The following is a 22,258-nucleotide window of genomic DNA, read 5'->3' as shown; positions in this document are numbered from 1 at the left end:
GCCTTGGATGCATACTCTGAGCCCTCGCCACCGGCCTCCGATAAACATTATTCTCGTCCCCGTGTTATTTCTGTATAGCTGATCTCTGAATCCGTCTCTGCGTTCACTGTTTCCTCTGTCAGGCAGGGGTCTCTTCCGTTGATTGCCAAGCCCCCGGCACCCAGCCCTAGCTCCACAAGATGCAGCGGGACAGCAAAGCTTTGCTGGACTCATTTCAGATGAAGAGACCGAAGGTCAGAGTGGTCCTACAGCTCGCCAGGAGGGACCCTACCCGCCTCCCCCCCCCAGGTCTCTGTAGCTTCAGAGCCCAGATGCTAATCACCACCTCACACCGCTGCTTGAGAGATCCCGTCTGAGATTCTCCCCAGGAAAGCTACAGAACACAAATCCTCCCACCTCTGCCCTCCACCGAGGGTTCGCGGGTCTTTTTAAATTTTTTTAAGTAGGCTCCATGCCTAACGTGGGGCTTGAACCCACGACCCCAAGATCAAGAGCCTCACGCTCTACCGACTGAGCCAGCCAGGCGCCCCTGTTCTCAGGTCTTATACTGAAACATGTGAAACCTTCTAAAGGGAATCTGCCCCTTCCCCACCTTTTCCTTGCTTCCTGGGGAATCGGATGAAAGTTGGCCAGAGTTAGCTCAGTGTTAGGGAAGTTGTACTGTTTCCAGAGTTGCGGTTGTGTGTGTGTGTGTGTGTGTGCACGTGGCCTGATTCAAACTTCCCTTCTTTGTCATATTGGTCCCCCCCCAGAGAAATCTTTGAAGTGGAAATGACCTTACTATATGATTACTAGCCAGGTTAAGTCATATGTGCAATTGGTCGCTGTTGCTTATCTCTACAACGGGGCCCCTGGTTCTGGAGGATGTAAACAACCATCTCAGGGAGGCCAGAGGTTGTAAACTCGAGATGCTGATATTTAAGAGTTTGACTCTACCACTGAGTGACCTTGGGAGCCTCTGACCTCTTTGAGCCTTGGCTTCCTCATCTGTAGAATGGGGACATGCATATATCTATCTTAATGCCTGGCTGTAGGTGGGGAGAAAGAGGTCAAGCTTTTCTCTCTCTTTTTTTTAAAGATTTTTTTAAAATGTTTATTTATTTTGGGGAGAGAGAGAGATTGAGAGTGAGCACGAGCGCGGGGGAGGGGCAGAGAGAGAGAGAGAGAGGGAGACACAGAATCGGAAGCAGGTTCCAGGCTCCGAGCTGTCAGCACAGAGCCCGGCGCAGGGCTCGAACGCACAAACCGTGAGATCATGACCTGAGCTGAAGTTGGACGCTTAACCGACTGAGCCACCTAGGCGCCCTCAAGCTTTTTGTGTTAAAAAAAAAAAACATTTAGGGGGCACCTCGGTGGCTCAGTCGGTTAAGCGTCAGACTCTTGATTTCGGCTCAGGTCATGATCTCGTGGTTCGTGGGATCGTGCCCTGCACTGTCAGTCACATGGGGCCTGCTTGGGATTCTCTCTCTCTCTCTCTCTCTCTCTCTCTCTCTCAAAATAAATAAGTAAATGAGCTTAAACATCATTTAAAAACTAACGTGTTCCACGAATAACATACAATTTTTATCCCTATACTTTAAGAAACGTTGGCTTGAAAAAAATCTGTCTGAACGCCAAACAGCATCCGAGCACCTGCTGCGTGCCCAGCACTGCATTGGGCCCTTGGAAGACTGGGTGGTGTTCCCCCACTCGAGGGCGTGTCCTGCACCCTAGGCACGAGTGAAACTCTTCGCCTGCTCAGGCCCCCCGCCCCCCCCCAACGCGACCCCACAAGGTGGCCGTGACCGGGATCGCCATTTCCTGGGTGAGGAAAATGAAGCGATGACCCCAAGGTAGTCTCTGCCCTGGAAGAGCTACATCTCCTGGGACAGACCAGGGAAACACCTGGTGTACCAGGGGGCACCCAAGGCCGTGTAACTGACCCCGCCTATCAAAAACCACTGGAAAGACCTCCCTGGGACCTTGCCTTAAAAAGTCCCCCTTGTTGGTAGGTCGGTATCAGAGTTCTAAGCCCTTTGCTGTGGCTGCTGGCGGAGGGCACGTGTTTTCGATCTCACAACGGACTGCTCTTGAGTTGGCTTGGCCTTCGCTGTGGTGTTCTAGTCCGTGGTGTGGCCTTTGGGGGCTGCCCCTGCACCCCGGTACGGGCGGGGGCCGGCAGCGGGTGGGGAAGCACTTGCTTCGTTTAAAAAAAAAAAATTTTTTTTTAATGTTTATTTATTTTTGAGACAGACAGAGCGTGAGCAGGGGAGGGGCAGAGAGAGAGAGAGAGAGACACGGAATCCGAAGCAGGCTCCGGGCTCCGAGCTGTCAGCACAGAGCCCGACGCGGGGCTCGAACTCACAAACCGTGGGATCATGACCTGAGCCGAAGTCGGCCGCTCAACCGACTGAGCCACCCAGGCGCCCCTTGCTTCGTTTTAAAGAAAATATCAGAAAGCAGGTGCCACCGCTGAAAAATAATTGAGACAAATGCCCTTCTTTCCGTAACTCAAATTTCTAAGCTAATTCCTCTCTACGTTCCCGCCAGAAAAGTCCCTCCTGCTGTTAGGCGCCCCAAGGCCCGTGTTTCTCCAACAAGCAAAGTGCTTTTGTTCAGTGATAGAAGCTTTCGTATTTTAGGTTAATCAAGGGCGACGGTGATGCCCGTTCGGCTCCCGTCATCCCCTCGAGAGTCTGGCCGAGCCCAGTGGGTTGGTGGAATCCCACCCAAAGCAAGGACACGGGCTGTTGCTGCTACCTCTTGTTCAGGTCCCCATGCCCTGGCCGTGTCACTGGATGTCTGCGACGCAGAGGGGGTGCCAAGGTGTAGAACCCCTGCGAGCAGCCATCTGTGATGGGACAGACAGCCTGGAAGGGGAGCGAGGAGGCCCGATATCTGAGCCCCTGCTTTAACGTGCCCCCAGAGCACCTGGAGATCTCGTCCAAGTGGAGAGTCGATGCAGCGGGCCTGGGCAGGGGCACCCAGGTGAGGCAGCCGCAGGTGCCACTCCCTGGCCCGAGGAGGAAAGCAGGCCACGTGGTATCTGGAAGCAATGGTTCCAGAAAGGCCTGAGAGCCCCAGAATGGCCAGGACGGGAAAGACGAGGCAACGTGAGGGTAAAATTATGTTTTCACCAGAAGAAAAGATTTCTGCCTCCTAGCGCGGAGAAAGATCTCTGTTCCCACCCCCACGCAGCCCCAGGGGCCCGAAAGAATGCGGTTTTCTGAGTGCAGCTTCCCTCGCCGAAGGGGGTGGATTCGCTCTTAAAAAGTTGCCTGTAAAATGAATTTTTCTATATCAAATGCTGTTTTCCAGTGGTCGTGTTTTAAGACCATGGTAGTGTTCCCACTGAGAAGTATCTAACGCTGAGGCATTGGCCTTGAGGATGCGGCCAAGGCGAGGGGTGGAGAGTTCATGGGTGCGGCCCTCCCCCACCGCCACGGATTGTGGGGGGGGCGGTGCTACAGAACTCACGAGAGCTCGAACTGCAGAATTTGGGAACCAAAACCTGAATCCTAAATGGTCCCCTAATGGTCTGAGGTTCACGCCCAAGGGCCCTGACCAATATCGCCGAATGTAAGATTGGCTGGACCAGAGAGACCCAGAGCAAACCAGCCCCTAAACTGGAAAAGGAGCCCGGAGGGGCTGTCTGTCCTGACGGGCTGGCCACCTTGTCTTTGTGTAAAAGGCCGTAGGCCACACTCTATCAGGCTGGGAGTGTTTTTGTTTTTTCTACTGGGCACAGTCGTTTTTTTTTTTTTTTTTTTGTTAACGTTTATTTATTTTTGAGACAGAGAGAGACAGAGCATGAACGGAGGAGGGTCAGAGAGAGGGAGACACAGAATCCGAAACAGGCTCCAGGCTCCGAGCTGTCAGCACAGAGCCCGACGCGGGGCTCGAACTCACGGACCGCGAGATCGTGACCTGAGCCGAAGTCGGCCGCTTAACCGACTGAGCCACCCAGGTGCCCCCGGGCACAATCGTTTAATATACTCAAGGAGCTTGCTGCTGTGACCATTTGGCTGTGTCTCCCAAAGAGTGTTCTGGGGGCTCTGAAGCCAGCGTTCCACAAAGACTCCTGAGACAAGCAGGGTTAAGAGAAGGCTAGGTTTCCTCGCCCAAGGCGGGTGGCGGGGGGGGGGGGGGGGGGGGTGAGGGGGCGTGGCCTGGGGGTTCTGCTTGGATATGCCAAGGAACGCTGCAATTCTCGAATAAGAGACTCAAGTCAGGCCACGTCAGACAGACAGACTGTGCTTTTCATCCTATTCTGGGATCAGTATTGCACACAACACACTTTAGGAACCAAGTCAATGAAAGGCTCTCGTAACTAAAAGGCTCTGTTGCTCAATTAGTTCCCTGATGCTGCATGAGAAATCACCCCAAACTTAGCGGCTTGAAACAATAAGCATCAATCTCAAAGTTTCTGCGGGTAAGGGATTCTGTGGGTAAGCGGGGGGAGGGCTGTGTCATCCGACGGCTCGACCGGGGCCAGACGGTGGATTCCAAGATGGTGCACTCATCGGGCTGGCAAGGCGGTGCTGGCTGTTGGCCAGGAGACCTCAGTTCCTTGCCCCAGGGACTTCTCTGGAGGGTCCTTCTCTGGACCTAACCTTGGGCCATTTCTGCAGCATCCTATTGGTCCCGCGGGGCAGCCATATTCACGGTGGCGGGGCCTACAGAAATGTGAACACCGGGGGGCGCCTGGGTGGCTCAGTCGGTTAAGCGTCTGACTTTGGCTTAGGTCATGATCTCACGGTTCGTGGGTTTGAGCCCCGCGTCGGGCTCTGTGCTGACAGCTCGGAGCCTGGAGCCTGCTTCGGATTCTGTGTCTCCCTCTCTCTCTGCCCCTCCCCCGTCCACACTCTGTCTGTCTGTCTCTCTCTCTCAAAAATAAAATAAAACATTAAAAAAAAAAGAAAAGAAAAGCAATGTGAACACCGGGAGGTAGGAATCGTCTGGAGATCATCTCGCAAGTAGACGACCCAGTAACCAATCACTGCGGTATGGGAAGGTAACTTGCCTCATTCGCACAGTTGGGTTCTTGCCATTGAGTGTCAGTTAGGAACTCTGACTAGTGACCCGCTAACCTATGATATAAGGGAAGAGGACGAGAACAGGGAACGAAAGGAACCATAATAACCCAGCCCCATTTATCGAGCGCTCCCCCCGTGCCCCCTCTCAGGCATCATGGCGCCACGCAATCCTTGTCCCCAACCAGTGGGTTCCAGCAATGTTTCCAAGTTAGGCCACCCCTTCCTATGAAACTCACAAAGTGAGATTATTTTGTGATGAGGGCGATAACAGCACAAGTAGGTCTGCCTTCTAGAAGTTCAGAGACCAAGTCGGTGACCCCGGGTGAACCCACGTGGAGAAGGCTGGAGAGTGAACTTCGGAGGCATAAATGCCAAAGATAAACAGATAATAAATGGCTGAGATAAAATATTTATTTCGCGTACGTGGACAAGACGCGGGATCGGGGTGAGCCGGGGTGGGGGTGGGGGTGTCTTGGGTTTACCGGAGCCTCGTTGCTGTGAGAAGTGATCACATCCCCAGGCTGGGAGGCAGTGAGGCCTAGTGTTCAGGAGCGGGTTCCCTGGGGGCCTGAGACACCCGCACCCCCCAGGCCTGCCCATTTGCGGTTAGCTGTGCGACCCCAGGCAGGTGACTCCACGGTCCTCAGTTTCCCGTCTGCAAAATGGGGTGGTAATGGCGGGCGCCTCCAGCTGCGATGATTCAGGGGGACGATCCCTGACCCAGCACGAGGGCTCGGGGATGCTTTAACCCGTGACAAAGCGGACGGCAGCCAGCCATGGCGGTGGCACTCCAGGTTCAAGGAACCCTCGCAGAAGTGTCATTTGCCTGGAAGGAGCCTTGCTCTGTGACCACGAGTGGACCCGCAGCCACAAAATAGACATCCGCTGTCACTTGGGCCTCCTGCAGGGGTGACCCCAGAGGGCTGGAAGGAACCCAGCCCCTCCTTCCGCTTGGAGCGTGTGCAGGCATGGAGCCTGCCCGGCCCCTTCCTGTCCTGTTGGGGCATGATTTTAACAGAGGGAGCATCCTGGGTATGTTCCGCAGCCCCCCCCCAATAAGTCTCAACCCACCGAGCATGTCTTGGGGAGCTCTGGCTAAATCTGCTGTCCCTGCAAATGGACCAGGTATGGACTCAGAAACGGAATGCGGGCACTGGTCCCCGACCCGCCAGCCTGCGTCTCCGCTGATGGAGGGTGTTTGAATGGCAGGTGCTAAACGCAGGTCTTTGGGTCAGGCTGGCCTGGGAGCCCTTGGCTCTATCCCTTGGGGCGAAGAAAATGTGTCCGCAGTGGAAACAATACGGTCTAGAAGTTTCCTACCAGCTTGTTGTCCTCTGGCTCATTCCTTCAAGCTCCAAGGGAGCAGAGGAGCAGACACGAGCTGGGTTTAGTGACTACCAGTGTCCAAACGGTTCTTGGTTTTCTGGGCTTGGGGGGGTCTCCTCTGTGGGTGCCAAGGTCACAGGCAGGCTGGGCAGGCTGGCCTCCTCCCTGAACACGTGCGCTGCCACACCTGCCCCCAGGGGAAGCTGTCCCCGGGTCTGTTTCTTCACCTGTGCAGGGAGGAGGCCACCGGGCTGAATGATCTCTCAGCCCCTCTTAATGTCAGCGCGCTGACTGCTGCATTTATGGAGCTCCAGCTCTCTGCAGAGTGGGGTCTGGAGCAGAGGAGGAGCCGGCCTGAGCCCGCTGCCTCCGGCCGGCCTGGCGACCGCAAGGCTCAGAGTGGCCACCCGGGCCCCAGGAGAATCCAGTGCCAGGCCCGGCTGCCAGGCTGCCATTTGAAATGTCTCCTGTTGGTGGCACTTTGGCGTGGTTCAGGTGTTCTGGGCTTAGACTGTATCTGGTCTGTGAAAACATGCGAGCTCCCTCTCTCTGTTAAGGTTCTGTTTTTCACTCGAGGGAATCCTAGTGCCGAGAGTTGGATCTGACTGTGGCGTTCCCCTGGTGGAACCTTCCATGGCTCCTCACTGCCCTCGGAAGACAGTCTGAGCCTGGGAGTGGCCCCAAGGCCTTCTGGAGCCTGGCACAGGCCAAGCCCTCCCACCTGAGGACTCTCCACCCCTTACCCTCTCTCCTTCAGACACACAGACTGGAACATGCCGACCTCTCCCTCTCTCTTCTCTCTGGAACCTCGCGTTGCTACCTAGAACACTCCTCTTTTCATGGCTCCCTAAATGTCACTTCCTCCAGGAAGCCCTCCCTGCCTAATTGAGCACTTTAGCTCGCGCTCAGGCTCACCCTGTACTTCTCCTTTGTAGGGCTCATCATGGCAATGATCTAAAAAACTCCTCTTTATCTGATAACCCCTCTCCACTCACACACACACACACACACACACACACACGCACAATGGAACGTGGGCTCCATGAGGACCTCCCCGTCCAATTACCCAGGCCCAGCATCCCAGGAGAGCTCTGGAAATGTCTGCAGAGTGAATCCATGACGGGAGACTGCAGGGGCCCGACATACAGCCTGTTGACTCAGGCCGGTCGCCTGGGGCCGGCTATCCACCTGACTGGGTCACTCAGAGCCTGGGAACCCCGCTGGCCACCCAGCTCTATCCTCGCGCCCCCGAAGGCTCTGCCTGGAAGGACGGAAGGGGTTAAGCGTTCCTGGCGGCCTCGTGCTGTGTCTGCGGCAGTTCCCCCTGGGGTGGGGGGGGGGGCAGCAGCCTCCGAGGTTGGTGAGGAATGTTTGCAATGCAGAGCTGGGAGGGAGGGCCGGCTGCTGGAAGTGGAGGCGGCAGGGCCAGGCTCCCCAGTTGAGCAATCGCCCGGGCCCAGCCGGTTCCTGTAACTCCTGCCCCTCCCGCCTTTTCCCGCCCTGCCGGCTTCCTCCCCCTCTGCCTGCCCGGCCTGTACCCTGGAGCCTGCAGAAGGCACTGAGGCCCAGAGAGCTTGGAGGCCAGAGGTGAAAGGGAGGGACCTCCAAAGGGAGACAGAGGAGTACAGTCAGCTCAGCCACCTTGGCCCAGAGAGGGCAGGGCCTTTGCCCAAGGTCACACAGGGAGGCACCGCCCACCCGAGTGGGAAGCTCTCCCCACTGAAGGCAAAGGCCCCCCTCCCCCAGCCCTGGCTGGGCTCTTCGCTCAAGCCCCAGGGGCTCAGAGAGGATGTTGGCTCTCAGGGGGCTGGGCGCACCCCTCCCCTCCCCACCTCCCTGGTGCTGCCCAGTGCTTAGCCTGTCCTGGGGCCGCTGGTCACCTCCATCCGTCACCTCCAGGAGTGCGGCGTGAACGGATGGAGGACAAACTTGAGCTGGTTCTCGAAAGCCCCCTTTTCCTTCCTTATTCCAGTCCCCTTCAAGGAAGGACCTTCACGGTACCGCCCAGGCACCAAATGAATTTCTTTCTCCGCAGGCACACCCGCCTTCTCCGGGAGAGCAGCATTCCCTGACACCCCAGATTGAGCTCCGTCCGTCCCCTGACAGTACTGACCAGTGCCGTCTGGGGTCTGGGGAGGCCCCTCCACGGGTCACTCGGAGCCCATTGGAATCTCCGGCTCCCCCTGTCTCAAGCCTCCTGGTGGTGGCACCTTTTACAGAGCCTCAGTTTCCGTATCTGTAAAGTGGAATTAAGGAAGGGGGTGGGCGGAACAGGCGGCAGTCTGTTTCTGCTAAGGCTCTGGGCCCCTTGCCTTTCGTGGTGCTAGGGACAGTCGTCCGGGGCTTGCTCAGGGTAATACTGGGACCCCGCGTCTCTGGAGGGCAGGGGTAGGTGACCCGAGTGAGCTAGACGTTCCTCTGAGAATCACACACCCCATTTGCAGGTAAGGAGGCTGGAGGGAGCAGCGCCTCGCCAGGCCACGCTGGCTAGGGAGGGAGTTTAAAGCCAGGGAGGAACTTTAGCACCCTCCGGGCAGGGGGAGACGCCCCGCCAAAGGGTCACAGCCCACGGGGTGAGGGGAGCTCAGAGTGGCCGAGCCTCTTGCTTTTGGGGCGCACAGCCGGCCCGGCCAAGGGCCCGCCACCGCCCCGGCTGACGGCGGCTCCGCGTCCCCGCTCCCTGTCCGCGGTGCACCGAGGCCGTGGCCGGGAAGGACCCCCACAGCCGGCTGGGCTCCCGCGGACAGATGGACAGATGACGGCCGCCCCCTCCCAAGGCCCGCGGGCTGCCTGGCTTCGCCACCTCCTCCCGAGCAGGTTTCCTTTAAGAAACCAGAAGATTGATTTCCTGGCAGGCTCTGCGCCGAGGAGCCCGTCCAAATGGTTTGCATGTCTGCATTTTTTACTGCTCCGTTTAATATGTATGCAAATGCCGGCCGGCTGCGCCCGCCGCGGCCGCACAGTCACACGCGGCGCCCCATTAAAGCGGCCGTCCGGGCGCGCGCCTCCTTCCAGGCGACGGGCTCGGGCCCTGATAGATGGGGTGCGGGGACGGAGACAGATGACGGGCTTTGTAATTTCTTTTTCTCTTTTTCTGGGGGTGGGGGGGGGCAGCTCAGACTGGAAACGGCAGAGGAGATTTAAATATATGCAAAATTGTTTGGGGGGGGGCCGGTGGGTAGAAACCTGAACGGGGGGGGGGGGGGGGGAGAGAATTCAGCGTTTCCTCCGTAGGAGTCGGGCTGGAGGCTGGAGGGGGGAGCCAGAGCCCCCACAGTCACCTTCTGGCGGAGAGAGCGGCTTTGCTCCTGATAAGCAGGCACGGTGTCCTACGGGAAGCGCTGCTTCAGCCGCAGTGAAAAGGAAAATGCTGGTTATTTTCAGCCTGGCTTCACCTGGGGGGGGTGGGGGTGGGGGTGGGGGTGGGGGTGGGGGGGAGGCACTGGCGGGAGGTATTCCCATCCCACCCCCACTTTCTTTTCTGGGGCGTCCAGAGCCTATCATATTATAGTGATAGTGAGACACCGGCCCCGTGGGGTAGGTCACACCCATTGTACAGATGGGGAAACTGAGGCTTGCTGGAGAGAAGCCCCTTGGGAAGGATTGCAGAGTGACTGTCGTGGGGGGGGGGCAGATTGGGAATACTAGAGCTGCGTTCTTGACCCCCGCAGCCCTCAGCCATCTCTTGCTCTGTGGAGTTTACCCCCCCATGGAATCTGCCTCCCTCCCCATCTACCCACGCTCTCCACCCCTCTCTACCCAGCCCCAGCCTCCTACCTGCCCCCCACCTGCCTGGTAAATCAAGATCGCCCCTGAGCGAGCCTGAGGACTGAGCCCCAATGTTTCAAAATATATTTGAAGGCTAAAAGTCAAGGGGTGACGTTGAAAAGCCTCTTTCTGAATTTCCCAGGATTTCAGGCGATGTGGCAGCTGGGGGGCAGCCTGGAGGATCATGGGAGCACAGAAACGGTTCACAGAGGGGGCTGCGGCCTCGAGAGAGGGCCGTTCTGGAGCGGACGACAGACAGACCGACAGAAATTTACCCTTGGGTGCGTGTGAACATGCGGTGCGTTTGTGCACCGTGTCCGGGAGTCGTTATGAACGTGTCTGTGTTTAAGTGCATGCCGGCATGTGCCGGTGTGTCCGTGCTCACGCGTGTGTGTGTGTCCATGTGACAGGGGCTGAGAACTCTTGTCCTCGGGCTGGCAAGCCACAGGGGTGCGAATTTCCCCGCGGGTTTCCTCCTCCTTGTGGGCGGGGGTTTCCTCCTCCTCATTCGCCCCGGGCCTCACCACGGAGCCGAGCCGAACCAGGCAATGACCCCAGGTCCCAAGTCTTCCCTTGACTCACCTCCGCCTCAGGATCGTCCACCCTTCTTCCACGCCTCCTCCAGATGGGTGTCACTCTCCCGAGCTGGCCCCAACCTCAGTCACCACTGTGGTGCCCGTGGTGATTATTGCCTGTAAGCTGTTTGCATCACGGAGTCAAGAAAGTTCTTTCGTTGAGGGCATGTTTTTCAAAGCTTTCTTCTTCTTCTTCTTCTTCTTCTTCTTCTTCTTCTTCTTCTTTAACCTTTCTTTCTTTCTTTCTTTCTTTCTTTCTTTCTTTCTTTCTTTCTTTTGAGGGAGAGAGACAGAGCATGAGGTGGGGAGGAGCAGAGACAGAGGGAGACGCAGAATCGGGCTCTGAGCCGTCAGCCCAGAGCCCGACGCGGGGCTTGAACCCATGAATTGCGAGATCGTGCCCTGAGCCGAAGTCAGACGCTCAACCCACTGAGCCACCCAGGCGCCCCCATCGAGGGCATTTTGAATGCACATCAACATTGCTCCTGTCTGAGTACCTCCTGGGGCAGGGAAGGGGGGGCGACTTCTGAAGCATCCCCTAAAGCCGGCCTGAAGCCTAGAGAGGCAAGGGTGCTGAGCCTGGGCAAAGGGGGATCCCTGACCTCCCCTAGAAGGAATTCCTGTGTTTGTGCAATCGCTTGCTGAGTTCCTCCTCCTGCTCCAGGAGGGCAGGACCCGGGTCTTCGCGAGGAGTCCCCTCAAACCGTCCAGCACCCGGTAGCGGCCGGATAGTAGCTGTCGAAATAGACAAGCGTGATGGACGAGTCAGCGAGTGCATGCATTTTGGCAACCCTAGGCCTCCCGCCCTGTGGCCCCCTTGGGGTGTGCGCCCTCACTCCCCAGCTGGCTGGGGGGAGGCTGCTGTGCGTGGACCAGCTGAGTCAGGCCCTCACCCTGGGCCACGTGTTGTGGCTGTCGCTGATCTTGCTGACGGGGCTGAAAATGCATCGCACCTCCCTCTGCAGCCCGCCATTACTCATGGTTGGCGTTTATCCCCAAGCAAGGGATGACCCCGCGGAGCAGCCCGGAGCCTCCCACGTGTTCTGAGGCAGGGGTGGCCGGAGGCTGGACTCCGAGGAGGCACAGCAGGACTTGTGAGCAGCTGCTCTGAGTGCCGTGACCATATTTTTCTGAGCTGAGAAATGAGGACACAGGATTGTAGTGGAGGGTTTTCTCACATTTGTCTCATCGGAAGTATGAAAGTTAAAGCTTATTTAGCTGTGTGGACAAGGGAGCGTCTTTGCTGAAGAGAACCCGGGTTTCCCAAATCAGGGAGATTCGGGAAATTAATAAGTCAATTTGACTAATCTTTTGGGGGCACCTGGGTCAAGCCTGTCCTTGGTGTCTGCACTACAGCAAGGAGCAAAAACAGGGATGATCCTGGCCTCGTGGAACTCGTGTGGGGTGGCTGAGAGTCTGCAAATGATCGCACGGTTCAGGACCGTGAGCATATGTGAGAAGTGCTATGGGGGGGGGGGGCGGCAAGGGTTCCCGAGTGGAGGAGCGTGGGGTGTCCTGGAAGGCTTCTCTGAAGAATTAATGCTTGAGGGGAAACAGAGCCTCTCAAGGGGAACTGTTGAAGGGATGGGAGTGGGGTGGGGTGGGGATAGCACATTTCAGGCAGGAAGGAGGGCATGTGCAAAGGGCCTGTGGCAGAAAGGAGTGCTGGGAGTCTGAGGGACAGGAGGGCAGCCCAGTGACTGGGATGTGATGAGCGATGGGAAGAGGAAGTTGGAGGTGTCGGCAGGGGCCAGGCCGGGCCGCGCCCGCCAGTCCACGAGTGTGGGGTACGTTCTCCTGCTGGTCGCGGGCAGCCATGGACGGTTTGACACAGCTGTGACCTCACCGTTCCGTGTGGAATGTTGTGATACTGAGGACGATGACGATGCTGGCAATTCTCGAAAGTCTTTAGTGAGTGCTTCCTGTGTGCCAAGCACCGGTCCAGCCATTTTACAGATGAGAAAGTGAGGGCTTGAGGGGGAGGGGGAATGGTTTATCCAAGATCACGCAGCTGGTGAATGGCCAAGCCGGAAATCAGACTGACTCCGTCTGGCTCCGAAGGCCCTCGCTCTTGTCCCACACCCAAAGCTGCCCCCCGTCTGGATGCAGAAGGCCAAGGGACATGCAGATGACACCCGCCCCCTCTTTGCCTCATGCCTTGCTGTGGTGTTGCCTCCACTCTGCTCTGTGTCCCAGGCCTGGGGACTCTGGGTCACAGAGTCAAGCGAGGTTGGAAAGGCCCAGCTCAGTTCCGTTCCCATTGGGCCTGGCGGCGGGGGGGGGGGGCGGGGGGGGCGGGGGGGCGGGGGGGGAAGCGGGCGTAAGTAGAGGTTGCGACATCAGAGACTGAGGGTTCTGAAGAAGTTGGGACCCCGGGGGGCGGGGGGGGGAGTGGGTAAGGGCCTCCGTCCTAGCCCGTTCCCTGGGGCGCAGGTCACACTACCGTCCCGGGAGCAGAGCCTCACTCACCTGTTTGAGGGCTAAGGACTTTGAGACGTGGCGTCACTATCCCCGGGGAGCAGGGCGTCACCCCAGGCGCCCGCTTTCTCCCGTGGAAGCAGGTCCAGATGACAGTCACACTACAGACTTACCAGTGGCATTTTAAACCTTCTTCTTCTTTTTTTTTTTTTTTTTTTTGCATGTAACAAATTCTTACTCCCCCAGTGATCCTCGGAGACAGGAAACTCGAAAGCTCACGAGATCGCGCTCCACAGAAAGTAACGAGTGCTGGTGAGGATGTGGAGAGATTGGAACCTTGGGCACCATTTGTGGGGACGTAAAATGGTGCAGCCCCTGTGGAAGAACAGGATGGCGTTTCTTCGAAAAATCAAAAATAGAATTCCCATATGATCCAGCATTTCCACGTCTGGGCATATACCCAAAAGCATCGCAAGCAGGGTCTCAGACAGATACATGTACACCCATGTTCCCTGCGGTGCTATTCACGACAGCCAAAAGGCAGAAACAACACAAGTGTATCCATCGGCGGCGGAAGGGACAAACAGCACGTGGGCTATGCGGCCAATGGAATATCATTCAGCCTTAAAAAGGAAGGCAGTCTGGACACGGGCTTCGACGTGGATGAGCCTGGAGGACATGGTGCGAAGGGAAATAAACCAGGCACCAAAGGACGAATAGTGTATGATTCCACTCACACCGGGGACTTGGAAGGGGCAAATTCATAGAGGCAGAAAGGAGAATGGTGGGTGCCAATGGCCGAGGGGAGGGGAAATGGGGAGTCTGTGTTTAACGGGTACGGAGTTTAGCAAGATACCAAGAGTTCTGGGGAGGGATGGTGGTGATGGGGGCACACGATGCTGGATGGACTTAATACTCCCAGGCTGCACACTTAAAAATGGCTAAGATGGAAAATTAAACAAAACAAAACAAAACAAAACAAAAACAGCCCCGCCCTCCTGTTATTCTGAATTCTCTCAAGTTGTCAATGGCGGGCTTTCTTTTTAGTTACATTTATAAGAAATAAAATAGGGGCGCCTGGGTGGCTCAGTCGGTTGAGCGTCTTGACCCTTGATTTTGGCTCAGGTCATGGTCTCCCGGTTTGTGAGTTCGAGCCCTGCATCGGGCTGTGCGCTGACAGCACGGAGCCTGCTTGCGATTCTCTGTCTCCCTCTTTCTTTGCCATGTGCTCTCTCTCTCTCTCTCTCAAAAATAAATAAAAACTTTTAAAAAAGAGAAATAAATGAAGATATCAGATGGGGGTTGTATTAGAGCAGTTAAGAATCACAGATTCTGGGGTTCTTGGGCGGGCAAGTGACTTCACCTCTCTGAACCTCATTTTTCCTCATGGGGAACTGGGGATAATGATGGCCAGTCCCCCCTGGGGCCACTGAGGACTCCATGATGTCCCCGAGGTGGTCGGCCCAGAGGCCGGTGTTCAGTGAGCGCTCAGCACCCAGCAGCCCTTAGGGCTGGCAAGATGTTCCTCAGGCCCCTGGGGTTTGGGAATACGAACAGCACAGGCCCTCCACAGTCAGTGGAGACAAGACCCCTTGCCACACCATGCACACGGGGACATCGAGGTCCGGAGGGGTCAAGGGACTTGTCTACAGTCTGTCGGCATCCCTTGAACCGGAATGCGGTTTTCCAAATCTGTATCGGTTAGCGAGGCTAGGTTCTGCTGCAGTAACAAATAGGCCTCACATCAAAGTGTCTCAGCACAACAAAAGTTTGTTTTGCAGCCAGCAAGGTGTGCTGGGAGCCCAAGTGATTCTCCGGGGCCGTTGCCCCTCCAGGGATCCAGGCTGCCTCTGTTTTGTGGTACCTCCACGTCCGGGTCACTGAGGCAGGGAAACAGCAACACATCACTCCCTCCCAGAGTTCCTTGGCCATCGCCGGTCACATGGCTTCACCCGGTGCGAGGGGTGGGGGGCAGTCCCGAGAAGGAGAGAATTGGCCGTGGGTGAGTATCCCAGCGGGATGGAGACCAGTGGAGTGCATGCTCGTGGTAAACTGAGTCAAAGAGAAAAGGGTTTAAAGCTGGAATCGTTCCTCTTCCTGCCTGAGTACCACCCCCCCCCCCCGCCCCCGCCCCGTTCCTGGGGCAACCATGGTTACCCTGTGGATTCTGATGTTGCAAGCAGGGTGTGTATGGAGGTGCCCCTCTTGAAATACAAATGAAGGCTTGTTCTTTTTCACTCCTTGGAGGAACGGGCAGGTATGTGTCACGGCCTCTTGCTCTCCCATCGGGCAGTGCCTTCACATTTATATAATCAGTTTCCCCGGATGGGCGTCGAGGAGGTTTCTAAAGTTCTGCTATTATCAACAGTGATGCAATGAATTTCCTGTGCGTTTTCCCTTGTCACCCGTGTGAGTGTTTCTGTGGTAGAAATTCTAAAAATGGAATCTCTAGGTCAAAGGGCGGTGCATGGAGCAGGCTGACAGCTCTCTGGAAGCAGGTGCTGTTTCCGGGGTCAGGAGGAACTTTTAAGAAGAGGTGCTAATGGAGTGAGTTCCAGGGACCAGGGGGAGTTCTCCGCCCCCAGGGGGCTTCCAGATGGGACACTGAGGAGGGGAAAGCCGGAAGAGGGCACGGCCTTTCTCTGTCTTGACTCTGTGATCGGGGATCCCAGTTCTCATACCGGGTGCTCGGCCAGGCCCATTTTACAGACGGCGAACACTGAGGTCTAGAGAGGTTGGGTCACTTGCCCACAGCTGCCCGGTAAGCAGCATTTGGGCCGCGGTCCCAGCCGGGGCTGAGTCCTCCTGGTTCGGAGATTCAAGCCGGAGACCTCACGGATCCTTTCTTTACCGGCTCTTCTCAAAGACACTTAATGTCCGCCAAGAGCTTTCTCTGGGGCAGTTTCTGAAACTCGTCTTCCCTTCCTCGGGGATTCCCAGGGTCTGGGTCTTTGGCTCCTCGGCTGCAGAACAGGCAGCCTGTTACTTTTTTCCTTCGTGATTTTCTTACCCGTTTCGTCCCGTTGCAAGAGGGTGTGGGTACTTACAAAGTTTGCTCTTGTGTCTTAAATTTTCTTTCCTTTTTTGGGTAACGTCGCTGTTGTTTCTGGAAGAAAAAAACCAATATACCCTTCAGGTAAAATAAATTCACGCAACACTGGCAACTACGAGCAGACTCAAAGTCACCAACACTCCCCACCCAGAGATGACCACGGTTAACAGCTAATCGGTGCTAATGACCTCCCCACCTCCAAAGAGGGTGCCATCCCTGGTCCCTCACCTTCCAGACGCCAAGAGGCTGAGACCCAGCCCGCTGTGTGTCTTTCACTGATGGAAAGGCAAGTTGTTCTCCCTCCACTTTGTTGCTTCCCACTCCAACACACCATTGGCAGCGTTGACTTTTTCTTTTTTCTCTCTAAAAAAATTTTCTTTAATGTTTATTTATTTTTGAGAGAGAGAGAGACAGAGCACGAGCGAGGGAGGAACAGAGAGAGAAGGAGACACAGAATTCAAAGCAGGCTCTAGGCTCTGAGCTGTCAGCACAGAGCCCGATGCGGGGCTCGAACTCACGAGCCGTGAGATCACCACCTGAGCGGAAGTCGGATGCCTAACCGACTGAGCCACCCAGGCACCCCCCCCACCCCAACATTGACCTTTTCTAAGTGCAAAGCAGGCCCCACCTTGGGCCTGGGGGCTCCTATGTGTCAGGGGCTCTCTGGCAAGGTAGAGGGTGGGTCACCCCCAGGCTGTTTTCGTCAGACCTCCCTCTTAGGACGACCTTCACCTCCTGGTTCGGATCCCTAGGGGAGGAGCCCTAGGGAGGAAGGGGCCCAGCTCAGGACTGGCCTTATTTCTCTGGGAGGAGCCATGATGTGGGGACGGCAGATTGCGGTGGCTCTAGAACCCAGTCTGATTCAGATGTGAGGGGGAAAGAGATTGGGGCGAACAGAGCATGGGGACCTGAGCAGCTATGCTTCGGGGCCTCTTGGAGGCACAAGGGCTCTGGCACTTGGAGAAAAACATCCACCGAGGGGTGGCAGATGTGGATGTCACCCCCCAGTGGGGGCAGCAGGCGTCCCTGGCTGAGGGGTGAGTACGTGGAGGTCAAGGAGGCTTTGCCCGGGACCATGGTTGTCTCCAACAGCAACTCCTCAGGCCTGTTCATTAGCCCCTGTGACGGAACACCATGACTTCGTACGGCGTTCTGGGCCCTGTGCGTCCTCAGAGAGGCCTCCGGATGTTGAAGCCATGGTTTGGGTTTTGTCTGCTTACCCTTCGGGTGGTGGATTGGGGAGCGCGAGGTTACATAACCGGGGGGGACTTCAGGAAGCCATGATTCCCTGTTCCAAAGGGGTCCTAATTATTTACAGCAGTGGGTTTCAAAACTGGCTTTGTACACCCACTTTCCAGTCTCAGCCTCGTGCTTTTCTTCCCTTCTCAAAACAGATCTTACCCAACTGATCCACACTGAACGAAGAAGGGACAGGGGTTGAGAGGCCACCGAGCCGGTCCTCCTCTTTGCCCCCACCCCCCATGGCCCCTAGGGTCCGTGAAAGGCTTGAAAATTACTGCTGTAGATCGGCAAGGGTGTCACCGGCCACCGAAGTGGCGGATAGATATCCAGAACGGGGTCATTTTCCCAAAGCATTTCTCACTGTGCTTCAGTAAAAAAGACCACAGAAGGCAGAGAACTCTTTAGATGACAGACAGCTGTTTCTGAGGGTCGTGTAGGGCCTGAGGTCACTGGACTGGGGCAGGCTGGGCAACTGTGACCCCCAAGGGCCCACCTCCCCTCCAGGCCGCACCCACATGGTGTAGGACATCCCTGTAGGAAGCACAGAGAGGCGGGTGAAGACACCCCTCTTCATGGCCAAAGCCAGACGCAGCCAGAACCCCCCGTCAGCCACTGTCCAGCTGCCTGACCTAGAGCAAGTCCCAGCTCCGGGCCTCGGCTTCCCCATCTGTAAAATGGGGCCCTGGGTGAGAAGGGCATGGGGGGATGAAAGGGGCTGCGGGGCCCTGAGCACAGCTCCTGGTAAGTACCAGATCTTAGCACTCGTCACCAAGCAGTAGTGAGGGTCCCAAGCACGCGAAGGCTGGAAGGAAGCCGGAACCCTCACCCCAAGGGGAAAAAGGACTGGGCTAAGGTCAAACAGCAGGGTCAGGATTCAGGACCCAATGCCCGGGTCTCCACGCCCAGAGTGGAGGCCACCTTCCACCCGCAGCATCGCATGGGGAGAAAATGCAGATTCCCTCAAACACTAACCTCAGACTTCCGGGCTGCTCGCAGTGGGAAGGGAGACGCCGAACCGCTCCCAGCACCCAGAGAAGTTCCTGCCTCTCCTGCTGCACTTTATTGTGGGCAACCAAGAGGCTGCGTGCCGAGGGGGCATCCCTGGCCCGGTGTACAGATGAGGAAATCGAGGCACTCTGCTCAAGGCCACATACTGGACAGGGACTGGGGCACACTGTGACGGACGGCCCTGATTGCTTTTCCCCACCCCTTGCCTGAGTTTTAGGAACTGGCATCACACCTTCATGACCTGTGCCCCATGCAACCTTCGTGTCTCCCGAGCTGTGGGGATTCCTCAGAAGGGCCTGGAAAGCCTCCAGACTCCGGGACAGATCTGAGAGTGGTTTCAGCCCCAGAGAGCAGGAAAGGAAGGCAGTCCCTGACACCATCGTACAGAGGGGGAAAGCGAGGCTCGGCCAGCTGAGGGGTTGGTCAAGGTGTGTGTTGGGGCGGGGGTGGGGGTGGGGGGGCAGCAGGGTGGCCTTTGGCTCCAGCCCGGGCCCTCCTGGGACAGCAGGCGCTCTGGGCTCAGCTCCCACCGCACTGCCCCCAACTCCAGTGTCCCCCGTCCTCTGGAGGAAGATTTCCGTGGTCCCGGTTGGGGGTGCCAGACTGCCAGTGACGAGTGTTTTTTTAATCCCGGCCCCGCTGACTTCGACGATTATTCTTATTTAAGGCAGGGACGAAACGCCAGAGCATGGCAGCCGGTCACCTCCGGGCGGCGGCCCCTCCTCGCCTGCCTCCGGTGCTCGGCTCCTGCCGGAGCAGGAAAGGGAGGGGGGAGACGGGAAGCAGGGGGAGGAAAGGCGGGGAGGAGAGGGGGCCGGGGGAGGAGGGGGAGGAGGAGGGGAATGGGTGGGGGAGGACACGAGAGGGTAGGAGGGGGTAGGAGAGGGAGGCGGGAAGGGGAAAGGGGGGGGTAGGAGTGGGGCGAAGAGGGAGGAGGGGGGCAGAAAAGGTTAGGAAGGAGAGGACGGGGAGGGGGAGGGGAGGAAGAACTCAGAAAGGACCCCCCCCCCTTTGGCAGCTCCCCAAGCTGATAGGAGGAGGGAGGGAGGTACACAAATGAATAATTTACTACAGAAATGCAACAAGAATTTAGAAACTCTCAATTTATAAATATTTATTTTCACAAGTTCGCCCCCTCCCGGCGCTCTCCCCCTTGCTGGCTCTGGTCTTTTCTTTGGGGGGGGGGGTTCCACCTCCCCCACGTCTCCCCCTCGATCTCTCCCTCTCCCTCCCTGTCTCTGCGCGTGGCTGTGACAGCCTCTCCCAGTCTCGCCCTCTCGGCCTCTGGGGCGGGGGGGGGGGGGGGGGGGGGGCGCGTCTCTCCTTTCTCCACCTCCCTTCTCTCTGCTGCCCGGGTCTGTCTCTCTCTGTGTCTCTGTCTTGTCACTGTCTCTGGACGGGTAGGTGTCTCCCCTACTCCGGGACTCCAGCCCCCGCCCGCCCCTCCCAGGGCCGGAGGCCTCGGGGTCTGCTGGAGCCTTTATGGGGTGGGGTGGGGGGGGAAACCCTTTGAAGGCTCCGAGGGGAGAGGTCGTTTCCCCGGCAACCGGCCGCCGATTGGCGGAGCCGCGACGGATTAACAGGCCCACTCCGGCCGGGCGGGGGAGGGGAACGGCGGGAGCCACGCCCTGGACACGCCCCCGCCACGCCCCCTGCCCGGCTGAGGTTTGGGGGGCACCTGCGGTGGGATTTCGGAGACCCCGTGGCCTGGCCGGGCGATGGGGGAGGAAGGGGGCTTCCCGGGAGGCTGGCGGGGAGGCGGTCAATCAGCTAACCAATCAGTTAATCAATCGGTGGGGTAATCAGGCCCACAGAGCACAAGGTAAGAGCTGAGGGTGTGGAATGAGGTAGAGCCGAGTTCTAATCCCCCTCGCCCCGGGCCGCTTCCTAGCAGTGAGTCCCTGAGCAAGTAAGTCCCTGCCCACCTCGCCAGCCTCCCCTGTGTGCTCTGGGGCTCCAACAGCACCTGCCCACCCCCCTCTGCCGGTCCCTGTCACCCCGTCCATCCCTTCAATTCACATGGAAAAGAAGGGCCCTGAGAGGAGAGCGCCTGGCGGGCACAGAGGCACCTGCGGGAGGCCGGGGGGAGGTCACTGGCCATTTAACAAGCGCAACAAAATTTCCTTCCGTGGGCATGCTTTTCTGTGAGCCGGGGCCTGGACTGGAGGTGCTCCCGCCCTTGATAGTTCCGGGACTCGGCGTCTGACCCAGAACCGGTCTTGGGTCTGTGATGCATCACCCGCTCCCTTTACCTCTCCTCCTTGCCCGCCCCTCTCCTCCAACTGTGGGGAAACTGAGCCCCGGAGGGGCCAGACGGATGGCACGGTTGCCTAGACCCAGGAATGGGATGCCAGCCCCTCCCCGCGAGCTATTTCTGAGCCTGACACATAAGCTCCAGAGAGCTGGGGAGAGGGAAGCACGTTCGTTAATAATGGAGGAAACCTCAGGCAGCGTCCTCAGGGTCACCGGCTGGAAGGGTCTCTCAACACACACTCGGGCTCCCTGCAACTTAAAACCAAGTGTGTTACTTCGTATGCGAAGTCTGGCTTGTTTGAGCACACATCTCTTGCAGGCACCAGCCAAGGGGCTGCCAGAACATTCCCCCCAGGATGGAAGGGCGAGTCCCGGAGAAGGTGGCTGTTTATAATTGCAGCGGCCCCTTTAAGCCCCATTGCCAGGGCCTGCTGCTCTGTTTGAAGCTGGCAGCTCTAATCTGGCTGCAGACATCCTTCCAAATCAGGGTCCTGGGGTTGCTCCAGTGGCAGGGAAAGGCGTGGACTGCAGAGCTCTCCCAGGGCTGGGGACAGCTGCAGGGCCACCCCCTCCCTACTCCCAGCCCCCCATACTGGGCAAGTGCCCGTGTGTGTACACACACACACACACACACACACACCCCTCTCTGTGCAACGAACATAGAAACTCATCCTCCCTCCCCAACACTCCCACGTGGACCAAGGCTGTGTGTCTGAGGCCTGTGGGCCCCTAACCCAAGGCCTGGCCTGCCCATACCGGCCACTCTGCAGGAAGGAATTCTCCAGAACCCTGTGGCCCTCTTCAAAGCTTCTAGACTCTTCGCCGCAAAGCCTCAGAGCCCCAGGCCCCCTCAAGTGTATTTAGAACCCAGACTCACCCAGGAACTGACCGGAAGGAAGGGTGGAAATGTGGTGGTGAGTGGCGGTCAGGTGTTGAAGGAAGGGAGTTGGTCTGGACGCCCAGTGGGGCCCAGGGTTCTCCATGCTGGCACTCGTCCTTGGCGGAAGTGTTCGCGCTCCCATCTTACAGGTGGGGAAGGTGAGGCTGGGAGACATAACACACCCAAGATCCCCTGGCTCTACCAAGAGGAGAGGCTGGGCTTTGGGCCAAGTTTCCGGGACCCGGGCTCCACACACCTCACCAGCCTCAGGCCTCCCGTCTGGACCATGGGAGGGCTAAGCCACACCTGCCTGAGCCCTGGCCCTCCATGCTGGTTACGTTTACACCTGCACTCTGAGCCATTTGAACACATCCTGCCGTCTTTCCCCTAATGCCGGTTTGGGTTTCCCCCAAAGCCTCTGCGGGTGCGGGACAGCTAGTATCTCTGGGGTAGTATCTCTGGGGTAGTATCACGCTACAGGTGCCCCGAGCCGGCTGGCTGACTGCGTCTAGAGGGAAGAAGGGAGAAAAGAGCCAGGCGGGGAGGACCCCCGGTCAGGCTGTGCCCTCCACGGTGAGTGGGGCCCACGGAGGAGCCGGACGTCAGGCGGTGGAGTAATTTCATCTCAGGTGGCTCTGGGTGCAGGGAGGGCGCGAGAGATTTCAGAGGAGTCAGAGAGGACGTGTCCCTGAGACTCAAGAGCCCCCCCCCGCCCCTGTGT

At 57.7% G+C, this 22,258-nt stretch overlaps 1 long non-coding RNA gene and 1 other non-coding gene across 3 annotated transcripts; both read right to left on the bottom strand.

The window, feature by feature from the left end:
• Positions 1-452: 452 nt before the first annotated feature.
• TRNAK-CUU (transfer RNA lysine (anticodon CUU)) lies at positions 453-525 on the bottom strand. The gene has a single exon. It is a non-coding gene; the product is annotated as a tRNA-Lys (tRNA).
• Positions 526-11,286: 10,761 nt separating this feature from the next.
• Positions 11,287-15,693, bottom strand: LOC131491224 (uncharacterized). Of its 2 annotated transcripts, XR_009251369.1 has the most exons (4): positions 15,260-15,686; positions 14,967-15,154; positions 13,154-13,477; positions 11,287-11,419 (listed from the first exon to the last, which is right to left on the bottom strand). It is a non-coding gene; the product is annotated as an uncharacterized LOC131491224 (long non-coding RNA). The 2 variants fall into 2 exon arrangements; XR_009251368.1 differs by lacking the exons at positions 11,287-11,419; positions 13,154-13,477 and having other exon boundaries at positions 14,855-15,154; positions 15,260-15,693.
• Between the last annotated feature and the right edge of the window lie 6,565 nt (positions 15,694-22,258).

The sequence above is a fragment of the Neofelis nebulosa genome, chromosome 12 (assembly GCF_028018385.1).
Source record: "Neofelis nebulosa isolate mNeoNeb1 chromosome 12, mNeoNeb1.pri, whole genome shotgun sequence".
In the NCBI taxonomy this organism is placed as follows: Eukaryota; Metazoa; Chordata; class Mammalia; order Carnivora; family Felidae; genus Neofelis; species Neofelis nebulosa.
This window is presented reverse-complemented; position numbering and strand designations above follow the sequence as displayed.